Here is a 22146-nt window from a genome sequence, read left to right as displayed (position 1 = left end):
TATTTCATCTGTTACCCTTTTCTTCGTAGTTATCATCCTTCTACCTATGTCTATCTGTCCTATATCTGTGATTACCCTTTTTACAAATGACCACACCTCTTCAGCCGAATTGCCTATTCTGGTGTTCCTAAGCGCAAAATCCACATCCATAATGGACATTAAAGGCGTCTCGTCGTTACTCACTACTTCAGTACCACACTTGCATCCACATTGGGACTCTCGGACGATTCTCTCAGGCTTCAGACTATATCAGCTCCTCGGTACACCCGACCATCCAATATCTGTCTTTGGATTCCCTAAATGACAATGATGTAATCTAGCTTTCCTCGTCCCTGGGTCTTTTACAAGTATACCAGCATCTCTAATGGCTCTTTAACTTAGTATCTGCTATTAGCATACGGATATTAATGCAGACCTTAGGCTTATACTTCTACCAAGCCCCCATTCTCCTGCAATCCAGTCTTCTACTGCTCCCCCTACAGCCTCATTCCAATCTGTCAAGAATTACCCGTTCAATTACCTCCTGCAATTCCTCTTCCTCATCATCTTCTGCCTATGACGTCCGCTTGAATTCCTGTAGTGCTGTCGGCATTGATTTGTTGTCGTATCTGCTGAGAACAACCCTATTACTGATCTGTTCACAGTAGCTCACTTTAGGCCAGACTTGCCTTTTCACAGTGAATCCTACACTGTTTATATTATTTTCGGCTGCTGTTCATATTATCCTACATTGGTCTGACCAGAAATCTTTATCTTCCTTCCATTTCACATCAATAACTCCCACTCAACTATGTCTAGACTGAGCCTCTGTATTTGCCTTTATATAATTGCTAGCTATCCTCCTGTGTTCAAACTATTGACATTCTATGTTCCGACTCGCAGAATGTTATGACGTCGTTGTCTATTCTACCTTTTTCTCGTGGTCACGACACCTTTGGAGGGTCCGACTGACTGGGGGATAGTCCGGAGCCTTTTTCCAATGGAGAGATCATGATATTTTCTCAATTACAGGCCACATTTCATGCGGATACACGTTACGTGTCTTTAATGTAGTGCCTTCCATTGCCTTCTGCATCCACATGCCATTGATCGTTGCTGATTCATCCACCTTTTAATGGCTGTTCTGCCACCCCTCTCACCCTCCCCACTTCCCTAAGGGCGAGAGAGTGCCCTGAAACTCTGTCCCTGTCTCCGCCATCTTCAACAAGGCCACCACTAACATAACGAGGGTGACTTCCTATTGTCCATGAGAGTAAGTAGTTGCTGGGTTCAAATCCAGGACTCAAGACATTGTGATAAGTGAACAAAGACTTTACACCTGAACCACTGTGTCTTATCCATAACACGCCCAATGAGTTTTATTAACGTTGTGGATCGTCCAAGGAATATATCAAAATTGGCTTTTGGACGTGCAATGTATATGAGCTTTTATGGGAAATACATTACATGATGTAGTTGTCAGTTGCTTAGTTTTAACACCAAACTGTGTAAATTATAGTGGTTTTGCGTGTGTAACTCGTAAAACAGAACATTTTAAACAGAAAGATTTCTGGTCCTTCGACATAGTGTCGATGGTACGACGACTTCTAACACCACTCTTGTCTTTTCCGATTCCTTTAACTGTACTTAGTATGTAGGACGGTTTGACTCGCCAAGTTAGCGAAGAGCACTAACGTGCTGCTTCCTGGACTCGCGTAGGTGCGCCAGCCCCAGAGCGAAAACACTCGGCGGTTTAACAACGAAGGCTGGTATGCAGGCCACCATGGATGTGGTTTTTAGGTTGTTTTCCACATCCCACTAGGTGAATACCTGTATAGTATATACGACTCTCAGACATTTGAAACACGTTGCCACTGTTTCATGATTTACACTACACGCAGACAGCTAAGATACACTGATTTTTTCCTGGGGGGTACGGGATGGCGACAGGAAGGGCATTCGGCCACCCCTTCGACTAACCGTGACAAATCCGTTTGTAGCAGTGTCGACTCTGAGAAAACTGCGGGGCAAAGGCTCAAGCAAAAGAAGGAGAAGAAATATGTAGGACGGTTTGATAAAATTTTATGATCTCAGGTACTTGAACAAGATGCTTTCTGTTTTTTAAAATTACGTTCAATTGAAAATGTGCTGCAGTATCTGACACCCTTCTGTAGTTCATACAGTTACCACCATATCTAACCATAAAACATTAATAGTGAGCCTTAGTTACAACCACCTTACTTGCTGTATGTACTTAAGTTTCTAAGAAGTAAAACATAACAAATAAAGTGGAAAGCATACGAATTGTGAAGGTAAAATAAAGTTTGTACATATTGTCAATGCATCATACTTTCAGGAGGATGCTCTAAATTGGTAAGACACGCACTGAAACCAGTTGTGTTGTAAACAGCGACCTCAGTGTGAACTCAACCTCTGACATACATAGTCCATTTGGGATTATGTGCATATACAAATGTTTTTAATATTTTAACTAACATTTACTGGTATGTATTTTATGACTGACTTACATTTGAAGCTTACGCCAAAGCATATTTAATAACGCATGCATGTTACCTTATTGTAAATGTTTTCTTGCATGTCTCTTTAGCACTGAAGATGGCCATGCAATAACCGAAATATAAATATGGAATAAAGATCATTTTTGACTGACTGCTGTACCCATTACTACTTGAACTAGAAAATTTTCCCAAAAGAAGACTATACTACTATTATCAATGCATTCTTCTCATCAGGAATGGCCGTGAAGTAACTGTGAAGCAAGTGAGACTGTACACTTCGTACCATACAATGTAATTTCAGAATTATTTCCTTGAAACCTTTTTCTAATATATAGAATGAAGTTGCTTGTTTTGCCGCTTTATTCGGCCCTCTCATATCACATTAATTTCTAGTTAACTGAATTAATAAATTGAAAGGCCTTGTAAAGCCAGGAAAAGAGAAAAAAGTGGTTGATAAGGGGTGGAATTTCTGTCGAGGTATCGAATTAGAGTTGACTCATGTTGCAGTATCCATTGAACGGAATCCAAATTACTGCATACTGTACCTTTCCCGATGCGGGTTGAAAGGGAGACTGTAATTGGCGCGTTATTATGGCGACTGCCGCTTGCCTCTCCGCTGGTATTTAGCGCGAACTCCCACAATGCGCCAATCAGAACGCGCTCAGCCGTCGTGGGCGGGTCGCAGCCGGGTCTGGCGCGAAGCCGCAGCACGGCCCTCTCGTTGTAAGGCAATTATTTTGAAGTACGGCCTACTTCATTAGAGCGAGCCGGATTTAACGTGGATAACTAAATTTAAATTGGATTTCTCGTTTTACGCATCGTTTTGTGGGGGTCAATTAGTGAACCGCTGCCTCTGTCGTCCGACCGGTAATATGCTATATCAATTGCGCAGGCCGGAAAAATCTGGCCGGGTGATCTGTCTGATTAAAAGTTCCGGCCGGCTGTCCACAAATGCACGGGGCTACCTCAAAGGGCAGACACAATGTCCTTTAAAGAAGGACTCTGAGCTGGAGCACCAGAGACATCTGCTTGGATGATAATCTCACAGCTGTGAAATCACACTAATTTGCGAAAAAACTGTCTCCATTATAACTACTTTACCTTTGTCTGCCACAATTGGTCATAGCATCCGACGGCAGTGGGTGGACGAAAAATCTCGCAGCACCTCGAGAAATGTATGCTTGTACGTAAATGCAATTAATGAAACTACTCCTCACTGGTTCCAGAAACCGTTTCAGGTCTCAGACAACTACGATGCACATATGCAGACTGAAGCGAGGAATAAAAATTTGCACAAAGGCCAGGATTCGAACCAGGGTCATCTGCTCACTAGGTAGTTGCGTTAACTACAATGCCACCTTGACACAAGGTCGTTGTGCACATGCGGGGTCTACTGTATCACGCATCCTGCCCTCAAGTGCGCTCAGGCGTGAATGAGAATTTAGATTGAGGAGGGAGGTGTTTCGGGATAATCCAAGCAAGTGTGCAAAGCCACTGTACCAGGGTAGCATAGTGTACCTGCAAAGTGAGCCGAGACTGCATTCGTCACTTCAGCTTGCGTATGAATATACCAGATGTTTGGGAGGTCAAAAGGTCCCTGGAATCATTTAGTTTCATTTGACTACACCATCTCTGCCAGGGTTTCAGGTAGTATCCCCCATTTTGTTCGATGCTGAGCGACTATTCCAATATAGTGGGAGAACCTCTATAATGCATTTCTGCTTTAGGGGAATAACAGGTGAGCTGAGGCGTCACTGGAATTTTTGATAGATATGGGCCTGCTAGGGTAGTACGTGCAGTTTTGGAAGGCCACTGTGTCAGGGTGACGTAGTGGGTAGCGCATTTGCCTGGTGAGCAGGAGACCTGGGTTGGAATCCTGGCCATGTTACTAATCCAGTCTGATTATATTCATTGTAGATGTAATGGCTGGCCTAGCCTGCAGCTTACACTGATGTATCTGACCACGAACGGTAGCTGTGCGATGCAATAGCTTGCAAGAATCATTCGTGGTAAGAATATGGTTCCATGTAGTTGTGACTGTATTAAATCGACGCTCTTTGCATTCAAAAGTGAGCAAATTTTTAGTGCTAGAATGGTGAGCTCTTCCGTAACCAAGGTAAGCGAAGCATTTGATGTTCCACACGGTACCTTACCGAAGATATAAACTGGATACAAGGATACTGCCATTCAAGAGGATTGTTACGAAAAATAATCAGACGACAGCCGGGAAATTCACTGCAGAACATAGTACTTCACTTACGAACGCTGTCAGCACCAAAACGATATGAAGGGAGATCCATAAACAAGAATTTTCGGAGCGAACTGGTATTCTAGTGATGCGAATGCCCGTGGTGCCGAAGCTATAGAACTTGGATCACGAAGCTATAGGGCTTGGACAATAGAGCGGTGAAAAAATATCTTTTGGTCGCTTGTGTCTTGTTACACGTTGTTTGCAGCCTCTGGCCGAGGTTAAGTCTAGCTTACCCTGTCCTAGGCCTACGACGCAGACTGTTGTCTGCCAAGAGTGAAACATGGCGAGGTTTGATAATGATTTGGGCAGCCATACCGTGGTATTTCATGGGCCCTACGGTTGCTCTGAAAAGTCAATTAATCGCCTACGGTCACATGACCGTTTGGGCTCAGCAGGTCTATCACACTGATCGATGTTTGTTGCTCAATGGCTATGCTGTGTTCCAACACCAGAGGGCCCCTGTCCACACACCCCGCATCAATCGGGATAGGTTTTATGAGGACGTGGGCGAACCGGCACATGTCCACTAATCGTCGCAGTCACGAGAACTCGGTGACATTGAGGCGTTGTTGTCTACTTCGGAGAGACTGATGTGTGGTTACTGTACACATCCCTCATCGCTACCTGAACTTACCTCTATTTGGTAGGAAGAATAATATACGTTCCAATGGTAAACCATGCAGGGCTTGTATTTATCCATTACGAATCGACTTGAAACTGTTTTGAATGACAAATGTTTTCCTTTACCGAACTAGGGGTGGTAAAGAATTGTCTTACAGCAGTTACCACTTTTATGTCGATCAATTGTTTCCATACCAAACCACTCATCACGATGCTCGTCTGTATTCAATCCACTGTTATTTTATCCAGTCTTTGGGACCTACATGGCAGCAACACGTGAATAAAGGTCATTTGTGAGTTTCCTTTTGGCCCGAAAAAAGTTCTTTGGTTCTGCACGATTGACTCATTTCTTATCGTCTGATTCCCTTATACTCTTAGCTCTTCTTTTGCCGTATCGACAGTTCAATCTAGAAATTTCTCTCATATTTTTTATATATATCTTATATTTTAAGATTATCAAGACTGCTCCTTTCAGGTGTTCTTTCACTGCTCAGTACATTTTATTGCATCAAATTTAGTTTTACTGCGAGGTTCGTAAAATTCTATACATTTTATGTTCCAGTAACACGTATATCAGAATTCAGCCTCTGCTTTATCTTGTATATGCATAAATTATGATGTTCTTGTTGTTGTTGTTGTTCTGATCTTCAGTCCAGAGACTGGTTCGATGCAGCTCTCCATGCTAATCGATCCTGTCAAGCTTCTTCATTTCCAAGTAACTACTGCACCCTGCATCCTTCTGCATCTGATTAGTGTATTCATCTCTTGGTGTCCCTCTACGATTTTTAGCCCTCCAATACTAAACTGGTGATCCCTTGATGCCCCAGAATATGCCCTACCAACCTATCCCTTCGTCTAGACAAGTTGTTCCACAGTTTCCTCTTCCCCCCATTTCTTTTCAATGCCTCCGCATTAGTTACGTGATCTAAACATCTAATCTTCACATTCCTGCTGTAGCACCACATTTCGAAAGCTTCCATTCTCTTCTTGTCTAAAATGTTTATCGCCCACGTTTCTCATCCATACATGGCTACAATCCATACAAATACTTTCAGAAAGGACTTCCTGACACTTAAATATATACATGATGTTAACAAACTTCTCTTCTTCAGAATCGCTTTTCTTGTCATTGCCAGTCTACATTTTATAACCTCCCTACTTCAACCATCATCAGTTATTTTGCTCCCCAAATAGCAAAACTCATCTACTACGTTAAACGTCTCATTTCCTAATGTAATTCCCTCAGCACCAACTGATTTGATTAGACTGCATTCCATTATCCTCGTTTTGCTTTTGATGATATTCATCTTATAGCCTCGTTTCAAGACACTGTCATTCAGATCAGCTGCTCTTCCAAGTCCTTTACTGTGTCTGACAGAATTACAACGTCATCGTCAAACCTCAAAGTTTTGATTTCTTCTCCTTAGATTTTAATTCATACTTCAAATTTTTTGTTTTGTTTCCTGTACTGCTTGCTCATTGTATAGATTGAATAACATCGAGGATAAGCTACAACCCTGTCTCACTCCCTTCCCAACCACTGCTTTCCTTTCATGCCCCCCTCGACTCTTATAGCCTAATTTCTGTACAAATTGTAAGTATCCTTTCGCTCCCTGTATTTGACCCCTTCCACCTTCAGAATTTGAAAGAGAGTATTCCAGAGAACATTGTCAAAAGCTTTCTCTAAAAATGCTGTAAAGGTAGGTTTGACATTCCTTAACCTGTCTTCTAAGATAAGTCGTAGGGTCAGTATTGCCTCGCGTGTTCCTACATTTCTACGAATCCAAACTTCCCTTCCCCAAAGTCGGCTTATACCAGTTTTCCATTCGTCTGCAAGGACTTCGTGTCATTATTTTGCAGCTGTGACTTATTAAACTGATAGTTGCGTAACTTTCCCACCTGTCAATACCTGCTTTGTTTTGGAATCGAATTATTGGCTCAAATGGCTCTGAGCACTATGGGACTTAACTTCTAAGGTCATCAGCCCCTAGAACTTAGAACAACTTAAACCTAATTAACCTAAGGACATCACACACATCCGTGCCCGAGGCAGGATTCGAACCTGCGACCGTAGCGGTCGCGCGGCTCCTGACTGTAGCGCCTAGAACCGCACGGCCACTACGGCCGGCGAATCGATTTTATTCTTGAAGTCTGAGGGTATTTCGCCTGCCTCATAGTTCTTGCTCACCAGATGGTAGAGTTTTGTCATGGCTGTCTCTCCCAGAGCTATCAGTAGTTCTAATGGAATGCTGTCTACTAAAAATGGTTCAAATGGCTCTGATCACTATGGAACTTAACATCTGAGGTCATCAGTCCCCTAGAACTTAGAACTACTTAAACCTAACTAACCTAAGGGTATCACACACATCCACGCCCGAGGCAGAATTCGAAACTGCGACCGTAGCGGTCGCGCGGTTCCAGACTGAAGTGCCTAGAACCGATTGGCCACTGAGTCCGGCGCTGTCTACTCCCGGGGCCTTGTTTCGACTTTCGCCTTCCAGTACTCTGTCAAATTCTTCATGCAGCATCATATCTCACATTTCGTCTTCACCTACGTCCTCTTCCATTTCCATAATGTTACCCTTAAGTCCATCGCCCTTGTATAGATCCACTATATACTCCTTCCACCTCTGTGCCTTCTGTTCTGTGCTTAGAACTGGTTTTCCATCTGAGCTGTTGATATTCATACCAGTGGTTTTCTTTTCTCCAAAGGTCTCTTTAATTTTCCTGTAGGCAGTATCTGTCTTACCCCTAGTGATATAATCCTCTACATCGCTACATTTGTCCCCTGGCCATCCCTGCTTAGCCCTTTTGCGCTTTCTGTCAATCTCAGTTTTTAGAAGTTAGTATTCCTTATTGCCTGCTTCATTTTCTGCATTTTTATATTTTCTCCTTTCATCACTTAAATTCAGTATGTCTTCCGTTCCCCAAGGATCTCCACTAGCCCTCGTCTTTTTACCTACTTGGTCCTCTGCTGTCTTCAGTATTTCATCTCTCACTGTCACCCATTCTTCTTCTACTGTATTTCTTTCGCCGGTTCTTGTCAATCGTTCCCTAATGCTCTCTCTGACACTCCCTACAACCTCTGGCTCTTTCAGTTTATCCATATCACATTCCTTAAATTCCCTCCTTTTTATGATATATATGTTTGTATTTCTCATTTCTTTTTTTTTTTAATTTTTGCTGTTCAGAATACTTCCACTGATTTTTTTTTTGTTCCCGTTTATGAGTATCTTTAACAACCCTCTTCCCGTTTAAGATGTTTCAGTGGCATTACATTATGTGATGGCACTGATGTACCACTGCCGTTTTGGAATGAAAGATTCATGGAGCGTATCATTTCCCATATACGGACAACTACCCATAGAGCAATTAACAGATTCCGATTTCAGTTGAAGGCTTTTATGGTAATTTTAGTCCAGCCTGATATGCCCCAATTCCTCTGGTCTTGGAAGTGTCGTAAAAATAAGTAAAATCCGATGCCTGAAGAGTTCCAAATCTCTTGCGTTAGGATCTCTCGCTACTTTTGTACCCTTGAACTTGTGGACTAGTTTTTCCTAATCAACAGCAAGTGCACTGTAGGACTCCTCACTGAATCTTGTGGTCCAAGCTCTACATGCTTGTTTAAGTGTATGTGTCTTTCCAATGATATCAGGCATACACCATCCCCCCGACTCATTACGTGGAAATCAGTGTTGTACACCGCTGTTCTAAGCTTCAGGATTGAAGTAACTTTCACAGGTAACGCACAACGAGGAAATACGTAGAGAGAGCTGCTACATCATAGTACGGAAGTTAACTGAAAGAAACACGGAATGAGACGAACAGAGATGAAACTCTTATTGAAGGACAACAATTGCGCTGAAGTCGCTGAATCTTACAAAAGGGTGGACTCTGTTCTGTATGGGATATGTTATGAACACGGACGACAATGCCTGCTCTGCAATGTGTTCCTTGATGACTGCAATACTGGCATGGTTTTCGCGTGATAGTGCCTCCCATTCCTACACAATCCCGGTTGGCAAGTGCTAGAAACTCATACGAATGCGTGGTGTTTGTTCTTTTGGACATAACCGAAAAACCAGACACCACGCTGAATCCGCGTTATCATACATATTATGTAAATTGAAGGACAGGGGAGAAGAAAGGTGAGAAAAAGGATGGAACTGAAGATTTGAGCTGCACAGGGATTTTATGTTAGGTGATCGTTGGTGCTCTCCAATTTATCTCACAGGTGGAATTTAAGTCAGGGCGACGAGCAGGACAGTCCATTTGTTGAATATACTCTCCTTCCATGATCTCTGCCACTTGCGCAATTCGAAGTGATCGCGCATTGTCAACCATAACAATGAATTTGAAGGGGAATGCACCCATGAAATGACACACATGGGAAAGGGGCAAATTGTCACAGTGAAGTTGACCGGTAAATGTTCGGTGTTAGAAGGTATGGAGATGAAATGCCCATGCCACATTCTGCGTCCCCCTCCATATCAATTGGACCACCAAAAGGATAGCGTTCGATAATGGGGGGACTCTTACGGTGAGAGCTGGGAACAAGTGATGCACCCGGGATCATTTTCGAATATGCTGGAGTTGATGATCGAGATCTTATACTATAGAAGGCATAGCATGGCATGGGTTTGCTGACTTCCAAATCTTTGAGCACCGTACACTCAATGGTCAACGTGTTTACGACACTTTACTCATTTCCTATCATGTGCGTATGATCTGGGTTGCATTCGGCCATTACTTCATTGTATTGGATGACAATGTGTGACCGCGCTGAACTGTGCAGGTGAAGTAACTCTTAGAAAGAGCGTAAATTGAGCGAATGTACTGAACAGCCTCTTCCCTGACGTAAAGGAGATTAAGGAAGTATGGGATACGGAGGAGAGACGAACTGTACCACGTCCGTATGCATCAAATACCATCCAGCAGTTGTTAAACGTGCTACCAAGGAATGAAACGGCCTCTCCTTACCACAATGCGGGAAGCATGGAAGCGTGTTGCGGAGCATCCATTGCCGTCCGTGGTGATCACACACACAGTAATAATCATGTCTTGCCTTGGGACGTATAGTTCAGGAGACCATCATAAATAGCGAGGACTTTAGCAAAATTACTTTCTTTGAATACAAGTGTCATTTCTGTCCGTCTTACTGCATATTTCTGTGACATACTTTCAGTACTATACTATAGCAGTTCCTTCTATGTATGGCCCAAGTCTCATCGAGCTACTTGGTTTGGCAGTAACACATCTTGCAAATGATGCATATGAATCTGCCAAACTGCACGCATTTGAGAGATGGCCTTAGTGAGAGAAAGAGAGGAGTATGGAGATTGCATGAATTTGAATCAAAAGTCAATCATTTGACGTGTCACGTCTGAGCGGCTGAAATGACTAAACTTTTAAACAATTTTAGAAGCGTCCTGTGGGACACGTAATCTGGCACGCCTTGAGCAGCTCCTTGTATACTGAAGCCTCTGGGTTGCATGTGGATTTTAAGTAGTGTTAGTCTCCATCGGCTGCAAGTAGCACGTACATGATAGGCGAAACTATTTTTCCAGATCGGAAACTATATAAAATTTCACGTTTTCCGTGCAGAGATCTGGAATACGGATTTAAAAAAAAAATGTAATGTAGGATAGTGTAGTGATTTAGTGAGAAGCCATGTGATCTTTACAGGCTTCATTCAATACAGGGCGTTCCAAAACTCATTGTAAAGGTCTCTAGGAGTTGTAGAGAGGACTTAGTAAACTGTCATAAGGAAGTCTGTTCCACTTGATGATACGGTATGTTTTGGCAGAACTGTACAACACATCTATACTAGTGATCAAAAGTATCGAATCATCTGGCTGAAAATGACTTACAACTTCGTGGCGCCCTCCTTCGGTAATGCCGAAATTCAGCATGGTGCTGGCACACCGTGTCATGGGGAATGGCAGCCCATTTCTCACGGCGTGCTGCAGAGAGGAGATGTATCGATGTCGATCGGTGAGGCCTGGCACGAAGTCGGCGTTCCAAAACATCCCACAGGTGTCTATAACATTCAGGTCAGAACTCTGTGCAGGCCAGTCCAATACAGGAATGGTATTGTCTTGTAACCACTCCGCCACAGGCCCTACATTATTAACACGTAGGTAAGGTTCTATGGGACCAAATGCTGAGGTCATCGGTCTGTGAACAAGTGCTCGATCGTGTTGAAAGATGCAGTCACCTTCCCCGAATTGCTCTTCAACAGTGGGAAGCAAGAAAATGCCTAAAACAGTAAACTAGGCCTATGCTGTGATAGTACCACGCAAAACAACAAGAGGTGAAAATTCCCTCCATGAAAAACACGACCACACCATAACACGACCGCCTACGAATTTTACTGTCGGCACTACACAAGCTGCAGATGACGTACACCGGGAATTCGCCATACCCACACCCTGCCATCGGATCGCCACACTGTGTACCGTGATTCGTCACTCCAAACAACGTTTTTCCACTATTCAATCGTCCAATGTTTACGCTCCTTTCACCTAGAGAGGCGTCGTTTGGCAGTTACCGGCGTGATGTGACGCTTATGAGGAGCTGCTCAACATAAAATGCAAGTTTTCTGACTTCCCGCCTAACTGTAATAGTATATGCAGTGGATACTGACACAGCTTAGAATTTATGTGTGATGGTCTGGATAGATGTCTGCCTATTACACATTACGACCCTCTTCAACTGTTGGTCTCTGTCAGTCAACAGACGAGGTCGGAGTGTACGCTTTCGTGCTGTGCGTGTTCCTTCACGTTTCCTCTTCACTATCGCATCAGAAACAGTGGACCTAGGGATGTTTAGGACTATGGACACAAGTGACACCCAAGTAACACACAAGTGACACCCCAGTCACCTGACCACGTTCGAAGTCCGTGAGTTCCGCGGAGCGACCCATTCTGCTCTCTCACGATGTCTAATGAGTACTGAGGTCGCTGATATGGAGTAACCAGCAGTGGGAGGCAGCACAACGCACCTAATATGAAAAAAGCATGTTTTTGGAGGTTTCTGGATACTTTTGATCACATAGTGTACATCGAAAATTCATTCCGAATTACCATAGTCTGTCACATAGCATTTACGTCTGAATTAAACAGCGGCTGTTACAAACTGGTACCTTCACTACAAGGATAGCTGAGTGTGGTGATCAAACGGCTCTGAGCACTATGGGACTTAACTTCTGTGGTCATTAGTCTCCTATAACTTAGAACTACTTAAACCTCACTAACCTAAGGACATCACACACCTCCATGCCCGAGGCAGGATTCGAAACTGCGACCGTAGCGGTCGCGCGGCTCCAGACTGTAGCGCCTAGAACCGCTCGGCCACCCCGGCCAGCCAATGTAGTGCTCCACGGACTCTCACACACCAGGGTTTTTGGACCGTCGCCGATAGACCTGATGCAGCGAGCACCAGAGTCACCACCTTAAGCGGCGCATGCAGGGTACACAGGCCAAAGCTCATTGATGTGTGGGTTTCGCTAAGCGAGAGATTTGAAAGTGATCAGATCTTGACCGTTATTTCACATAGGAATGGAACATTTCAATACAAGGGTTCCCTATACAAAATTTTATCTGTGAAGTCATGTCTACGACATGATGCAATCGCGAAGCATCTTGTATTGCTGGAGGGGTTGCTATTAGTTAAATACAATAAACTTCATATGTTTCCGTGATAACTGAAACTGTTTTTGTGCTACCCTTGATCTCAATGTATTCTTCAGACTCATGCAAATGCGGACTATTGTAAATATTTCAGAGTGTCACTGAGTGGCTGACTGATTTTTGTCATTAATAGATATTTTTTCTGTTTTCTGGTTCACACTGATTTTATTAGCTCTTTATTCACATACGATGAGTTTCGTTTCGAGAATTCACTATTTTCAAGTAACATGCAATATAAAATATACAGTTTCTTCCTACAAAATTATAAGAATATAAGCTTGATGAGTTATGTCTATTTTGACGGATACATAGTTTTACGGATTTTATAGGTTGGAGCGTCTGGTGAGACCGATTCTCAGTTGCTGTCCTGTCAAAGTATCTAAGAACTTTATATGTTGTTGTTGTTGTGGTCTTCAGTCCTGAGAATGTTTTGATGCAGCTCTCCATGCTACTCTATCCTGTGCAAGCTTCTTCATCTCCCAGTATCTACTGCAACCTACATCCTTCTGAATCTGCTTAGTGTATTCATCTCTTGGTCTCCCTCTACGATTTTTACCCTCCACACTGCCCTCCAATGCTAAATTTGTGATCCCTTGATGCCTCAAAACATGTCCTACCAACCGATCCCTTCTTCTAGTCAAGTTGTGCCACAAACTTCTCTTCTCCCCAATCCTATTCAATACCTCCTCATTAGTTACGTGATCTACCCACCTTATCTTCAGCATTCTTCTGTAGCACCACATTTCAAAAGCTTCTATTCTCTTCTTGTCCAAACTATTTACCGTCCATGTTTCACTTACATACATGGCTACACTCCATACAAATACTTTCAGAAATGACTTCCTGACACTTAAATCTATACTCGATGTTAACAAATTTCTCTTCTTCAGAAACGCTTTCCTTGCCATTGCCAGTCTACATTTTATATCCTCTCTACTTCGACCATCATCAGTGATTTTGCTCCCCAAATAGCAAAACTCCTTTACTACTTCAAGTGTCTCATTTCCTAATCTAATACCCTCAGCATCACCCGACTTAATTCGACTACATTCCATTATCCTCGTTTTGCTTTTGTTGATGTTCATCTTATATCCTCCCTTCAAGACACCATCCATTCCGTTCAACTGCTCTTCCAAGTCCTTTGCTGTCTCTGACAGAATTACAATGTCATCGGCGAACCTCAAAGTTTTTATTTCTTCTCCATGGATTTTAATACCTACTCCGAATTTTTCTTTTGTTTCCTTTACTGCTTGCTCAATATACAGATTGAATAACATTGGGGAGAGGTTGCAACCCTGTCTCACTCCCTTCCCAACCGCTGCTTCCCTCTCATGCCCCTCGACTCTTATAACTGCCATCTGGTTTCTGTACAAATTGTAAATAGCCTTTCGCTCCCTGTATTTTACCCCTGCCACCTTTAGAATTTGAAAGAGAGTATTCCAGTCAACATTGTCAAAAGCTTTCTCTAAGTCTACAAATGCTAGAAACGTAGGTTTGCCTTTCCTTATTCTTTCTTCTAAGATAAGTCGTAAGGTCAGTATTGCCTCACGTGTTCCAGTATTTCTACGGAATCCAAACTGATCTTCCCCGAGGTCGGCTTCTACTAGTTTTTCCATTCGTCTGTAAAGAATTCGTGTTAGTATTTTGCAGCTGTGGCTTATTAAACTGATTGTTCGGTAATTTTCACATCTGTCAACACCTGGTTTCTTTGGGATTGGAATTATTATATTCTTCTTGAAGTCTGAGGGTATTTCGCCTGTTTCATACATCTTGCTCACCAGATGGTAGAGTTTTGTCAGGACTGGCTCTTCCGAGGCCGTCAGTAGTTCCAATGGAATGTTGTCTACTCCGGGGGCCTTGTTTCGACTCAGGTCTTTCAGTGCTCTGTCAAACTCTTCAGGCAGTATCATATCTCCCATTTCGTCTTCATCTACATCCTCTTCCATTTCCATAATATTGTCCTCAAGTACATCACCCTTGTATAGACCCTCTATATACTCCTTCCACCTTTCTGCTTTCCCTTCTTTGCTTAGAACTGGGTTTCCATCTCAGCTCTTGATGTTCATACAAGTGGTTCTCTTATCTCCAAAGGTCTCTTTAATTTTCCTGTAGGCAGTATCTATCTTACCCCTAGTGAGATAAGCCTCTACATCCTTACATTTGTCCTCTAGCCATCCCTGCTTAGCCATTCTGCACTTCCTGTCGATCTCATTTTTGAGACGTTTGTATTCCTTTCTGCCTGCTTCATTTACTGCATTTTTATATTTTCTCCTTTCATCAATTAAATTCAATATTTCTTCTGTTACCCAAGGATTTCTACTAGCCCTCGTCTTTTTACCTACTTGATCCTCTGCTGCCTTCACTACTTCATCCCTCAAAGCTACCCATTCTTCTTCTACTGTATTTCTTTCCCCCATTCCTGTCAATTGTTCCCTTATGCTCTCCCTGAAACTCTCTACAACCTCTGGTTCTTTCAGTTTATCCAGGTCCCATCTCCTTAAATTCCCACCTTTTTGCAGTTTCTTCCGTTTTAATGTACAGGTCATAACCAATAGATTGTGGTCAGAGTCCACATCTGCCCCTGGAAATGTCTTACAATTTAAAACCTGGTTCCTAAATCTCTGTCTTACCATTATATAATCTATCTGATACCTTTTAGTATCTCCAGGGTTCATCCATGTATACAACCTTCTATCATGATTCTTAAACCAAGTGTTAGCTATGATTAAGTTGTGCTCTGTGCAAAATTCTACCAGGCGGCTTCCTCTTTCATTTCTTAGCCCCAATCCATATTCACCTACTACGTTTCTTTCTCTTCCTTTTCCTACACTCGAATTCCAGTCACCCATGACTATTAAATTTTCGTCTCCATTCACTATCTGAATAATTTCTTTTATTTCATCATACATTTCTTCAATTTCTTCATCATCTGCAGAGCTAGTTGGCATATAAACTTGTACTACTGTAGTAGGTGTGGGCTTCGTATCTATCTTGGCCACAATACTGCGTTCAGTATGCTGTTTGTAGTAGCTTACCCGCATTCCTATTTTCCTATTCATTATTAAACCTACTCCTGCATTACCCCTATTTGACTTAGTGTTTATAACCCTGTAGTCACCTGACCAGAAGTCTTGTTCCTCCTGCCACCGAACTTCACTAATTCCCACTATATCTAACTTTAACCTATCCATTTCCCTTTTTAAATTTTCTAACCTACCTGCCCCATTAAGGAATCTGACATTCCACGCTCCGATCCGTAGAACGCCAGTTTTCTTTCTCCTGATAACGACATCCTCTTGAGTAGTCCCCGCCCGGAGATCCGAATGGGGGACTATTTTACCTCCGGAATATTTTACCCAAGAAGACGCCATCACCATTTAATCATACAGTAAAGCTGCATGCCCTCGGGAAAAATTACGGCCGTAGTTTCCCCTTGCTTTCAGCCGTTCGCGGTACCAGCTCAGCAAGGCCGTTTTGGTTATTGTTACAAGGCCAGATCAGTCAATCATCCAGACTGTTGCCCCTGCAACTACTGAAAAGGCTGCTGCCCCTCTTCAGGAACCACACGTTTGTCTGGCCTCTCAACAGATACCCCTCCGTTGTGGTTGTACCTACGGTACGGCTATCTGTATCGCTGAGGCACGCAAGCCTCCCCACCAACGGCAAGGTCTATGGTTCATGGGGGGGGGGGGAGGAACTTTATATATTCTGCGCAATTTTTTTTTTACTTTCGTATGATGTTCGTTTGACAGCACAATCCACTCTAGTGACATTACAACTGTGTTTATGTTTAATCTACAATTGATATTCGCAGAGTATCAGTGACAATAGCTACAGAGAAAGATCGTATAATTTTGTGCTTTGATGTACTGTATAGCGAAATAATATGTACTGGGGGTTATACTGTTTTGATTTAACTGTCGGGATCTTTAAAATTATCCTTATTCGCACAGGAAATCACTAAACTCGTGTTGTAGGTGTAATGTCATTGATAAGAAAAAGTCATGGTCCACGGGTTTCAGACCCCTGCACAGCTTATATTTTGAAAAAAATCATCATTAAAGGCGGCCGAAGACATTCGGCACAAAAGTCACCCTCGCTCTGTCAACAGCCTTGTCAAAGAGGGCTGAAGGCCGAACGGAGGTTCAGGCCTCTCACTTGCCCTTGACATGGATAACAGCCCCTAAAAGGCGGTTTAATGAGCAATTATCAACAGCACGAGCATGCAGAAGGGAGTGGAAGTCATGAAAGACAATTAACACGTATCTAAAGAATATGTGGCTTTTAACTGAAAGTCTATTGGCCAAGTATTTCGGATTACTCCACCATTCGGATCTCCGGGAATGGACAGTCAGTGGGAAGTGATCATGAGAAAAAGGTGGAATGATCAGCTAAAGGATAATATTCTACAAGTGAAAGCATGAAATGGGACAAGTTTTTTCGTGGTAGGAAGACTAGAGGATCAGAAATGGAAAACGCAATGGCTCAGTCTAGATGTAATGGGTGTGTAAGAATTTAAATGGGAAGGAGATAAAGTTTTCTGGTCACACGAATGTAGCGTAATATCAGTAGCAACAGAAAATCGTATAACGGGAGTAACTGGTTATGAATGTGAAGGAGGGCAAACAGTGGGCTACTGTGAACTGTTCCGTGACAGGGTTGTTCTCATAAGATACCACAATGTTAGTTCAGGTACACATGCCGACGTCGTAAGAAAGAGATGAAGAGAGTCCGCAGACTCTTCCGCGGTGGCATGCTTGAATAAAATCTTCACTGAAGAGACATGGACTGATACCAGAGATCCGGCCTGCCTCCTAGATAAGTTACACACCGTAAATAAAGAAATAGAAAAAAATGAACAGTAGGTCTTCAGTCTTCGAGATCCTGCCCCTGTGAATGATGCAGCATTTGTATTGGTCAAACTATTCACACTGTTGCTTGGATTTCTGCAGAGCATTCACATCATACTAAACGAAGGGAGACTGAGAAGTCGGCTGTGGTTGAACATTGATTAGAAAACGGTAACAAAAAACAGTTTGAAAAGAGAGTTTTGACTAAAACACCACAATATTACGATTCTGTTATCAAAGCAGCGCCCTAAATTAGAAAAATAGCAATAGTTTTAAAAGACACCAAGGGTGCACTGCAAGTAGGGCAGTGGGGAGGGGTAGAAGGCGTTTTATGTCAAACGTGGCGCCGGCTCCTCGCGGGACGGGACGGAACTGCTGGGAGCTGCGGACTTGTCTTCGCACATACGCCACTTGGCCCTCTCTACAATGTTCCAGACGCTGCCATTGCATCTACATTAGAAGAACACCGTGCCAGCCCCGGACGATGGTATTTAGACTCCTTTTGACTATGGCGAAGACGGCTAACAAAAGATAGACCATTGTATTGGAAGTGACACGACCAGTAAACCGACAAGATTTCATTGAAGGAGATGACCAAACAGAGAGATCATATGATTATATCGAGCAGCTAATTCCATATGTAAACGGAGATGTCACCAAGAAGGTACAAACAATTCGGACGACGAAGAACGAAGTGCTCGGATTAAAATGGGCTTAACGCGAGGATGCAGTCTTTCACCCATGCTGTTCTATCTATACATCGAAGAAGCAATGATGGAAGTAAAAGAATGTTTCAAGGGTGAGAGTAAAATTCATGATGAAAGGCTATCAATGATAAAATTCTCTGAAGACATATTCGCTGTCAGTAAAAATGAAAAGTTTTACAGAATATTATGTACTGAATGAATAGCCAAATGAATACAGAATATACATTGATAGTAAACTGAGGAAAGAGGAAAGTAGTGAGAGGTATCAGAAATCATAAAGGCGAGGAAATGAAATTCAAAACTAGTGAGCACGAAGTAGACGACGTTAAGGAATTCTGCTGCCTTGGAAGTAAAACAACCCAAGACGGCCGGAGCAAGGAGGACATAAATAGCCGACTCGCTTATGCAAGGAGGACATTGGTGGCCCGAAGAACTTCTGAGAATGTTCGTTAGGAGCACAGCATTGTATTGGAGTCAGTTAAGGACTTTCGAGAAACCGAAGCAGAAGACACTTCATGTATTGGAGATGTGTTTCTCACAAGAATCTTAAAAATTACGTGGACTCACAGGGTAACCAATGAACAGGTTCTGGAAGTATCGGCGCAGAAATAAACATATGGAAAATGCTGTCAGAACAAGATAGAGGATGATAGACTATGTGTTAATCTCCGTGGTACTAGAGAGAGCGTTGAAGGTAAAAGCTGTAAAGGAAGACAGAGACTAGAATATCTTCAACAAACAATGTAGGATCCTTTTACAATTTTGAGAAGAAGAGGTTGCCAAAGGACAGCGATTCTTTGGCGTGCTGCATCAAACCTACCAGGAGTCTGATGACTCAATAATGAAACAGTACCTTCACTATCTGCTGATTTGTAGATTAAAGGCCGCGCGGAATGGCCGCGCGATTAGTGGCGTCATGTCACGAATCTTGCGTCCCCTCCCGCCGGAGGTTCGAGTCCGGGCATGGATGCGTTTGTTGTTCTTAGCGTTAAGTTAGTTTAAGTAGTGTGTAAGTCTAGGGACCGATGACCTCAGCTGTTAAGTCCCTTAAGAATTCACACACATTTGAACATTTTTAGATCATAGCTTCTCATACATCCATACCTTGTAGGTTGACATGCCTCAATAACAAATAATTTCTTTAGTTCTTCTAGAGATTCACCTTCGTATGATGTACACTGAGGAGCAACGTGGTCTGAACAATTCGTCTGTACTGTAGTGAGATCAAGAAACAATATATTTATAATCTCTCACTGAATTATTTGCTTAATTTATTGTTTTTACTGTCGCGCATGAAGTAGTTGCACGTTGCTGAAGTGGCATCTTGTGATAACTTGTTGCTATATGCTTTGCCATATAAATAAACAGAGTTAAATAATTCAGTCCTTCATTACGATTGCACTACATTAATAATAAACACTGCATCTTTTCATGAACAAAATTGCAGGTGTATAAATGCAAGTCACTGGATTCTGTGCTGGAATGTTGATGACTTCAGAAGAAAATGCATTTTGTTTTTGTATAATTACGCTTATTACTTGGAAAACAAGGTTATTAGGATTTCCCTATTCTCAATAGCACATGAAGATTTCTTTGGTATGCCTGGCATTGCCAGGGTTTTTGTTTATTCCAATTTTCAATTAGTCCATCTCCTCCTCCTTTCTCTCTCTGTCCATCTCTTTGTTCCATCTCTCTCTGCCCACCTCCCATCACCCTCTCTGTCTGTCTCCTCCTTCCAACCCTCTCTCTACCTATCCCCTCTCTATCCATCTCTCCTCCCTCCTCTATCCTCCTCCCCACCTCTGTCCATCACCACCACTTCCCCCCCCCCCCAACCACACACACACAGACAGACACACACACACACACACACACACACACACACACACACAGACAGACGCACTCAGTCTGTCTGTCTGTCATGTCCTCCTCCCCTTCCACAGTTTGCTGTTCTTCCTCTCTGTCCTTTTGCTCTTCCTCCTCAGTCCATATCATCCTAATTCCATCTCCTACGTCAACCCCTGTTATTTTCCTCTATACCCCCCTGTGTCCGAAACGTTTTCGCTGTCTCTCTGTTCATCTCCAACACCCTCTCTCTCTGTTCTTCTTTCCTTTCTGTGCCCATCTTCTCCTCTCCACTCTCTCAGTCCATCTCCTCCTCTGTTTTTTGTCCATTTACTCATCCCCCTGTCTCTCCTCATCTCCTCCTCCCCGATCTCTCTTCCTGTCTCTTCCTCCTTCTGTCCATCTCACCCTTTTCCTTTCCCTATCCATCTCACTCTCTCCCTGTCCATTTCTTTCTTCCATATTTCTGTGCTTCTACTCCTCCTCCTATGTGTGGCAATCTCCTCCTTCCCCTTGCTGTTTGTCCATACTGTTGTCCTCCCTAACCTACCAACATTATCGTTCTCATCCCAATTGGAGGCTGTTGTTTCTTACTGATACTGGATCTCTTTCCAGATAGTACCTAATGTAGGAAATAAATTTTAATGAAATCGTTTCAGTGGTTTAGGATGAGTTTCTTACCGGTGACATTGCTCGCATACACACATGTCAAGTATCTTTTTGACATAGCTAATATTTTTCACGCTTATTTGTTGACATATATCACCTCTAAGTCTAACGAATTTTGTCCTGAATTTTTATTTTCACCAAACTTAATGTTTATGGAATCGTATCTATTGAAGTATGTGCTATACTATGATATAATTTTGCATGTACGTCCAGTGATATATGAGCCTACTGTCTACGAAATGTGTTGTAAAAATAATTGCTAGTAAAGAAATAAAAATATAAGTCATTGTTGACGTAACAGTTTTTTGTCGCATCTCATTCTGAAATATGTGTAATATAGTGATATATTTTTGAAGATACATTCAGCGGTAGACGTGCATACAGTCTGGAGAAAATGTTACGCACAGAGTTCGTAGAAACGAAGTCAAATATTTAAAACGTCTTACATGGTGCGATAGTTTGTCACACATCTCAATGTTTACGACGTCATGCCTCCCAAACTACGTATCGTAGAGTGATGTAGTATTTCTGGTACATTCATTGATGTCTGTGAATAATGTCTGAAAAATATGTCCCGAATACAGTTGGTAGAAAATAATAATACATGAAAACGTCATCCTTCAAATGTCAGTTTTACTGCACGAACAGCGAAAATGTAATAAGCGATAAACGTCTTTCCTTTTATCTTTTGTGGAAGTTATCAGCGAGATAACGTTTCGTCAACGTTTCAGATTACGTGTAAAGTTAGGTGCAAGTCTCTTGGTGCTGTGATTCTCATATACTGGATAAATATTCTCGATTCGTGGGCTACACTGTTTTTCAGCCTGCACCATCACCCCTTTGATAGGTGAATGGTTCTTACCACCGCAGTGATTCTTTCCAGGCAGTAAATGATTTGTGTACCAAGTTTGGTTGAAATCGGTCTAGTGATTTGGGAGTCGATACGGAACATATATACGTAGATAGGTACATCGATTTTTATAATTTGTGTGGATTACGCCACGGTCTCAGTGG

The sequence above is a fragment of the Schistocerca cancellata genome, chromosome 8 (genome assembly GCF_023864275.1).
Source record: "Schistocerca cancellata isolate TAMUIC-IGC-003103 chromosome 8, iqSchCanc2.1, whole genome shotgun sequence".
Lineage (NCBI taxonomy): Eukaryota > Metazoa > Arthropoda > Insecta > Orthoptera > Acrididae > Schistocerca > Schistocerca cancellata.
The sequence above is the reverse complement of the archived record's forward strand: the minus strand, read 5'-3'. Positions refer to the sequence as shown.